This window comes from Arachis hypogaea, chromosome 9, assembly GCF_003086295.3.
Source record: "Arachis hypogaea cultivar Tifrunner chromosome 9, arahy.Tifrunner.gnm2.J5K5, whole genome shotgun sequence".
In the NCBI taxonomy this organism is placed as follows: Eukaryota; Viridiplantae; Streptophyta; class Magnoliopsida; order Fabales; family Fabaceae; genus Arachis; species Arachis hypogaea.
This window is the reverse complement of record NC_092044.1, coordinates 90,259,639-90,268,530: the sequence shown is the minus strand read 5'-3', so window position 1 is coordinate 90,268,530 and position 8,892 is coordinate 90,259,639. Positions and strand designations below refer to the sequence as shown.

Genomic DNA, 8,892 nt, shown 5'->3' with positions numbered 1-8,892 from the left:
TTTCCAACGCAACTAGAACCGGCTCATTTGGACCTTTGTAGCTCAAATTATGATCGATTGAGTGCGAATAGGTCAGGCTGGACAGCTCAGCAATTCCTTCAGTTTCTTGTATTCCTTCCACTTTTGCATGCTTCCTTTCCATCCTCTAAGCCATTCCTGCCCTATAAATCCTGAAATTACTTAACACACATATCAAGGCATCGAATGGTAATGAGAGAGGATTAAAATTAGCTGAATTATGACCAAAGAAACATGTTTTCAATCATAGCACAAATTCAGGAAGGAAAACGTAAAACATGCAATTTACATGAATAAGTGTGAGATTAGTGGATAAAATCCACTCAATTAAGCACAAGATGTACCACGAAATAGTGGTGTATCAAATCTCCCTATACTTAAACATTAGCATGTCCTCATGCTAAGCTCAAGAGAAGTTATAAGAGTGAAGAGGAATGGTAGAAAGCATGAGATGCAACCTATCTATATGAATGCAACTACATGTAAAAAATGATTCTACCTACTTGGTTAAAAGTAAATAAACCTTTCAAGAGCAAATATGAACTGGATTTCACTAATTCAAATCATAAAAATGAAGTACAATTAAACTTGCAGAAGAAAATAGCTCATAAAAGCTGGGAGCAAAGAATCGAGCATCGAACCCTCACTGGAAGTGTATACACTCTAATCACTCAAGTGTTTAAGGGTCGAGTCTCTCGGTTCTCTACTAATCTTGCTTTCTAAGGCTTGCTCTTCTTCTACCAATCAACAAAGAATTAATGCATAGATACACATATTAAGAGGTCTTTTAAGGGTTGTAATGGGGTTAGGGTCAAAGTAGGATTGTATTTGGTCAAGTGGACTAAAATCTAAATCCTTAATTATCATAAACATCCCACCTAACTTAAGACAATCCATGTAATTACAATGCAAGATCTAACTACCCATTAACTATGTTTACCACACATTCATGCATCCCAAATTTAAGTACAACTCATATGCATTGATATTATTACTTAACTTGGGGCATTTTGTCCCTTTTCTATTATTTGCTTTTTTTCTTTTTCTTTTGTTTTTCTTGTATTTATTATTGTATTTTTTTTGTTTTTCACAATGCATATGATTAAGGTATTGAATGCATGAACATGTCATCAACATTTTTTTTACATTTTCACAAAAAGTTCTAACATACTCAATTCCCAAACCAAACGTTTCCAAACCCACCTTCCCCACACTCAATTCATGAGAACTTTCACTAGTCTAAGCTAACCAAGGATTCAAATTAAGGACATTATTGTTTTCCACTTAGAGTTAGTGATGAGCTAAAGTAAAGAACAAATGGGGTAAAATAGGCTCAAATTGGTTTGTAAGGGATAATGGAAGGGTAAGGCCATATGGGTATGTAGGCTAAGTGAAACAAGGCCTCAATCATATAAGTATATGCATACATTAAACCATGGAAATATAGAATTAAGCAAGACAAATATCACAATTTTAGAGAGAACAACACACACCAAAAATTAAAACATTGGTTGATAAGATGCAACCAATCAATTAGGCTCAAAATCTCACAGGTTTTGTGTGTTCGAGCTCTAAACCATATTCCAATATAATATTTCTTCAAACAAGTTTAACAAAAATTTTAATTCAAATTAGTGAAATACTCTAAAAAGTTTCTTGATAAAGAAATTATTACTTCAACCAAGTAGTGGTAAAATATGCACAAAATATAACAAACATGCAATCAAACATGCAAATGCAACAATGAACTAACAAAGGAAATCCCAAATTGGTGTTGAGAAAGAACTAACTAACTCGCAAAAGTCGGTATCGACGTCCCTACACTTAAAGATTGCACCGTCCTCGGTGCATGCTGAGATGCGCAAGTGGCAGGTTGCTCCAACTGATGCTTTTCTCCAATAATTGTGCAGCAGACTTGTTTATTGCTCCAGTTAGAAACTTTCCCTTTTCCCTCTTGGTGGCCATCTTGAAAGAAGAGAAAAAGGAAAGGAATGAACTCACAAGCAAAGATATGAAAAGAAATAAAATATATGTGGGCTAGTGCCAAATAATAAGGTTCTCAACTTCATGGTAGCTACAACATGTAAGTGAGAAAATAATAAAAGCATAGGGCATGGCAACTAAATAGCAAACAAGTCAAGGAGCACCCAAAATAGTGCAAGAAATATGCAACAGTTGAGTAAGAAAATTTTTAACACCAATGTAAGAACAACAGATATAGAAAAAAAAGGAAGAAGAAATGATGAAATTAAAATGCCATGAATGTGAGTATGCAAATGTAACAAATAGAAGAAAAAAAGGGAATAAGGATGAGAGGGGAGGAGAAGAAAGTGGGAAAGGAGGAAGAAAGAAGTGGGAGGTAAGAAGTAAGAAGAGGGAAAGAAGATGGAAGAAAGAAATAAATTAGGATTGTCAAGATAAGATAAGAAATTGGGCGGCGCAGGGATCTGGTGATGCAGCGCTGTCGACACGTACGCGTGTCTGACGCGTACGCGTGGGGTGCGCAATTGGGAGGGCGACGCAGAAGTGTCGCGCACGCGTACACGTGCCTCTAAGTTGTGCTAAGCACGCGAGGGCATCCTGGTTTATGCACAACTCTCTGTGCATTCTGTCATGTGATTTTGAAAATGACGCGCACGCATCAGGAATGCGTATGAGTGATACATTTTGTGCCTCGGGCACAGTGCCTGCACCAAGTCAGCATAACTTTCGGCCAATACACCTTTGACGTCGATTTGGCTGGGTCACATGTGCACGACATTGATGCGTACGCGTGAAGTGCCAAAATCTCATGTGATGCGTACGCGTGGAGTAAGCGTACGCGTGATGATGCTTGTGCGATTGGCACCCTTTTTGCACTGCTCCCACGCAACTTTCTGCCACTTTTTTTATATGCCGTATGCAGAATGCAGGTGATAATGCAAAATGTATGAATGAGCACGGATAAAAATAAAAATAAATAGAACTAAGAATGAAAAGGAACGATCATACCATGGTGGGTTGTCTCCCACCTAGCACTTTTAGTTATTGTCCTTAAGTTGGACATTTGGTGAGCTCCTTGTCATGGTGGCTTACGCTTGAACTCGTCTTGAAGCTTCTACCAGTGCTTGGACTTCCAGTAAGCTTTAACATCTCCAGATAAATTCACCAATCCTTGATGAAGTTCTCTACAAGCTTTGAGCTCCCAAAGTTGATCCTCTTGTATGTCGGGATCCCAAATCTTGTTTCTACACCCGTCTCCAAGTGGATCATGATGATTCCATCCGAGTGGTAAGCAATTCGAATTCTTACTAAGGCATCCAAACAGCTTCCTAGACCCATTCATTCGAGCTCTACACCAACCTTTGCATTTATATTTTGAGCTCCTAACCACAACGAACCTAGGATTGTGCCAACCACTAACCATCTCCCTCATACTCTTAAAGCTACAAAGAGCTATAAGCTAACCATCTATCTCAAGTAAACCATATTCAAGTGAGAAAGTAAAGGTCAAGGATAGGAATTTTATGATGAGCGGATAATTTATACGCTTTTTGGCATTGTTTTTAGGTAGTTTCTAGTAGGATCTAGCTACTTTTAGGGATGTTTTCATTAGTTTTTATGCAAAATTCACATTTCTGGACTTCACTATGAGTTTGTGTATTTTTCTGTGATTTCAGGTATTTTCTGGCTGAAATTGAGGGACCTGAGCAAAAATTTGATTCAGGCTGAAAAAGGACTGCTGATGTTGTTGGATTCTAACCTACCTGCACTCGAAATGGATTTTCTGAAGCTACAGAACTCCAAATGGCGCGATCTTAATGGCGTTGGAAAGTACACATCCAGAGCTTTCCAGCAATATATAATAGTTTGTACTTTGTTTGAGTTTAGACGATGCAAACTGGCATTCAACGTCAGTTCCATGCTGCATTCTAGAGTAAAACGCCAGAAACACGTCACAAACCAAAGTTAAACGCCAAAAACACGTTACAACTTGGCGTTTATCTCCAAGAGAAGCCTCTCCACGTGTAAAGCTCAAGCTCAGCCCAAGCACACACCAAAGTGGGCTCCGAAAGTGGATTTCTGCATTTAGACTTATTTCTGTAAACCCTAGTAACTAGTCTAGTATAAATAGGACATTTTACTATTGTATTAGACGTCTTTTGATTGATCTTTTATCAGTGTATGCGATTTTAGACCTTCATGGGGGCTGGGCATTCGGCCATGCCTGGACCATCACTTATGTATTTTCAACGGTGGAGTTTCTACACACCATAGATTAAGGGTGTGGAGCTCTGCTGTACCTCGAGTTTTAATGCAATTACTACTATTTTCTATTCAATTCAGCTTATTCTTGTTCTAAGATATTCATTGCACTTCAACCTGATGGATGTGGTGATCCGTGACACTCATCATCATCCATCCATATGAACGCGTGACTGATAACCACTTCCGTTCTACCTTAGAACGAGCGCATATCTCTTGGATTCCTTAATCAGAATCTTCGTGGTATAAGCTAGAATTATTGGCAGCCATTCTTGAGAATCCAGAAAGTCTAAACCTTGTCTGTGGTATTTCGAGTAGGATTTAGGGATTGGATGACTGTGAGGAGCTTCAAACTTGTGATTGTTGGGCGTAGTGACAGACGCAAAAGAATCAATGGATTCTATTCCGACATGATCGAGAACCAACAGATGATTAGCCGTGCTGTGACAAGAGCATTTGGACCATTTTCACTGAGAGGATGGGAAGTAGCCATTCACAACGGTGATGCCCTACATACAGCTTGCCATAGAAAGGAGTAAGAAGAATTGGATGAAAGCAGTAGGAAAGCAGAGATTCAACAGGAACACAGCCTCTTCACGCGCTTATCTGAAATTCCCTCCAATGATTTACATAAGTATCTCTATCTCTATTTTATGCTTTATTTATTATTATTTTTGAAAACCCTTATAACCATTTGAATCCGCCTAACTGAGATTTACAAGATGACCATAGCTTGCTTCATACCAACAATCTCCGTGGGATCGACCCTTACTCACGTAAGGTTTATTACTTGGACGACCTAGTGCACTTGCTGGTTAGTTGTGCGAAGTTGTGAAGAATGTGAGTGAACCATAGTAGTGTGCACCAAGTTTTTGGAGCCATTGCTAAGAAGTGTTCGAGTTATGAAAAGAGTAAATCACGATTTTTCCTATCAAGTTTTTGGCGCCGTTGTTGGGGATTATTCGAGTTTGGACAACTGACGGTTCATCTTGTTGCTCAGATTAGGTAATTTTCTTTTAAAAAAGTTTTCAAAAATCTTTCAAAAATTTTTTATTATGTTTTTGTTTTTCTAAAAAAATAATTTTCAAAAAATCCAAAAAAATGAATAAAATCATAAAAATTCAAAAAATATTTTTGTGTTTCTTGTTCGAGTCTTGAGTCAATTTTTAAGTTTGGTGTCAATTGCATGTTTTTAAAATTTATGCATTTTTTTTTGAAAAAATTCATGCATGGTGTTCTTCATGATCTTCAAGTTGTTCTTGGTAAGTCTTCTTGTTTGATCTTTAAATTTTCTTGTTTTGTGTTTTTTGTTGTTTTTCATATGCATTTTTGCATTCATAGTGTCTAAACATGAAACATTTCTAAGTTTGGTGTCTTGCATGTTTTTCTTTTCTTGAAAATTTTTTAAAAATAAGTCTTGATGTTCATCTTGATCTTCAAAGTGTTCTTGGTGTTCATCTTGACATTCATAGTGTTCTTGCATGTTTTCTTTGTTTTGATATTAATTTTTCATGTTGTGAGTCATTTTTGTGTTTTTCTCTCTCCTCATTAAAAATTCAAAAATAAAAAATATCTTTTCCTTATTTTGATCATAATTTTAAAAAATTTGAGTTGACTTAGTCAAAAATTTTTAAAACTTAGCTATTTCTTATAAGTCAAGTCAAATTTTCAATTTTAAAAATCTTATCTTTTCAAAATATTTTTCAAAATTAAAATCTTTTTCATTTTTTTATTATTTTCAAAAATTTTTAAAATTTATTTTCAAAATCTTTTTCTTATCTTTATTTCAAAATTTCGAAAACTTTACTAACAATTAATGTGATTGATTCAAAAATTTGAAGTTTGTTACTTTCTTGTTAAGAAAGGTTCAATCTTTAAATTTTAGAGTCATATCTTTTAGTTTCTTGTTAGTCAAGTAATCAATTTTAATTTTAAAAATCAAATCTTTTCCAAAATATCTTTTTCAATCATATCTTTTCAAAAGACCTTTTTCAAATCATATCTTTTTCAAAATTGATTTCAAAAATCTTTTCTAACTTCTTATCTTTTCAAAATTGATTTTCAAATCTTTTTCAACTAACTAATTGACTTTTGTTTGTTTCTTATCTTTTTCAAAACTACCAAACTACTTTCCTTTCTCTAATTTTCGAAAATTACCTCCCTCTTTTTCAAAATTCTTTTTTTACTAATTTTTTCAAATTTTAATTTTTATTTTATTCCTTTTCTTAATTTTCGAATTTTAACTTTAATATTTTTCTTTTATTTTAGTTAATTTTCGAAAATTCTTCTCTCTCATCTCTTTCTATTTATTTATTCATTTACTAACACTTCTCTTCATCTTAAAATTCGAACCCCTCTTCCTCTCTGAGTTCGAATTTTCTTCTTTTCCTTCTTCTATTCTTTTCTTCTTCTACTAACATAAAGGAATCTATCTACTGTGGTAAAGAGGATCCCTATTATTATTTGCTGTGCCCTTCTTTTTCATATGAGCAGGAGCAAGGACAATGACATTCTTGTTGAAGCAGATCCTGAACCTGAAAGGACTCTGAAGAGGAAACTAAGAGAAGCTAAATTACAACAATCTAGAGACAACCTTATAGAAATTTTCAAAAAGGAAGAGGAGATGGCAGCTGAAAATAATAATGCAAGGAGGATGCTTAGTGATTATACTACACCTACTTCCAAATTTGATGGAAGAAGCATCTCAATTCCTGCCATTGGAGCAAACAATTTCGAGCAGAAGCCTCAACTAGTTGCTCTAATGCAACAGAACTACAAGTTTCATGGACTTCCATCAGAAGATCCCTATCAGTTTTTAACTGAGTTCTTGCAGATCTGTGAGACTATTAAGACTAATGGAGTAGATCCTGAAGTCTACAGACTCATGCTTTTCCCTTTTGCTGTAAGAGACAGAGCTAGAACATGGTTGGACTCACAACCTAAAGATAGCCTGGACTCTTGGGATAAGCTGGTCACGACCTTCTTGGCTTAGTTCTTTCCTCCTCAAAAGCTGAGCAAGCTTAGAGTGGATGTTCAGACCTTCAAACAAAAAGATGATGAATCCCTCTATGAAGCTTAGGAAAGATACAAGCAGATGACCAAAAAGTGTCCTTCTGACATGCTTTCAGAGTGGACCATTCTGGATATATTCTGTTATGGTCTATCTGAGTTTTCTAAGATGTCACTGGACCATTCTGTAGGTGGATCCATTCACATAAAGAAAATGCCTGCAGAAGCTCAAGAACTCATTGACATGGTTGCAAATAACCAATTCATGTACATTTCTGAGAGGAATCCTATGAGCAATGGGACGCCCCAATGGAAGGGAGTTCTTGAAATTGATGCTCTGAATGCCATATTGGCTCAGAACAAAATGTTGACTCAGCAAGTCAACATGATCTCTCAGAGTCTGAATGGATGGCAAAATGCATCCAACAGTACTAAAGAGGCATCTTCTGAAGAAGAAGCTTATGATCCTGAGAACCCTGCAATGGCAGAGGTAAATTACATGGGTGAACTCTATGGGAACACCTATAATTCCTCATGGAGAAATCATCCAAATTTCTCATGGAAGGATCAACAAAGGCCCCAACAAGGCTTTAATAATGGTGGAAGAAACACGCTTAGCAATAGCAAGCCTTTCCATCATCTTCTCAGCAACAGACAGAGAAGTATGAGCAGAGCCCCTCTAGCTTAGCAAATATAGTCTCTGATCTATCTAAAGCCACTTTAAGTTTCATGAGTGAAACAAGGTCCTCCATCAGAAATTTAGAGGCACAAGTGGGTCAGCTGAGTAAGAAAATCATTGAAACTCCTCCTAGTACTCTCCCAAACAATACAGAAGAGAATCCAAAAATAGAGTGCAAGGCCATTGATATAATCAAAATGGCCGAATACACAAAGGAGGAGAAGGACGTGAATCCCAGTGAGGAAGACCTCCTGGGACGTCCTTTGAACAAGAAGGAGTTCCTTATTGAGGACCTAAAGGAATCTGAGGCTCATATAGAGACCATAGAGATTCCATTAAACTTTCTTCTACCATTCATGAGCTATGAGAACTATTCTTCCTCTGAAGAGGATGAAGATGTAACTAGAGAGCGAGTTGCTCAATATCTAGGAGCCATCATGAAGCTGAATGCCAAGTTGTTTGGTAATGAAACCTGGGAAGGTGAACCTCCCTTGCTCATTAGTGAACTAGATACATGGGTTCAGAAAACTCTACCTCAAAAGAAACAAGATCCTGGTAAATTCTTAATACCCTGTACCATAGGCACCATGACCTTTGAGAAGGCTCTGTGTGACCTGGGGTCAGGTATAAATCTTATGCCACTCTCTGTATTGGAAAAACTGGGGATCTTTGAGGTACAGGCTGCCACATTCTCATTAGAGATGGCAGACATGTCAATAAGACAAGCTTATGGATTGGTAGAGGACGTGTTAGTGAAGGTTAAAGGCCTTTACATCCCTGCTGATTTCATAATCCTAGTCACTGGGAAGGAGGAGGATGAATGCATCATCCTTGGAAGACCCTTCCTAGCCACAGCAGGAGCTGTGATTGATGTTGACAGAGGTGAGCTAGTCCTTCAATTGAATGGGGACTACCTTGTGTTTAAAGTTCAAGGTTATCCT

The 8,892-nt window shown here is 36.7% G+C and overlaps 1 non-coding gene across 1 annotated transcript; it reads right to left on the bottom strand.

Moving 5' to 3' along the window:
- Positions 1–7,279: 7,279 nt before the first annotated feature.
- On the bottom strand, positions 7,280–7,387 carry LOC112713493 (small nucleolar RNA R71). The gene has a single exon (XR_003158465.1). It is a non-coding gene; the product is annotated as a small nucleolar RNA R71 (small nucleolar RNA).
- Positions 7,388–8,892: the final 1,505 nt, after the last annotated feature.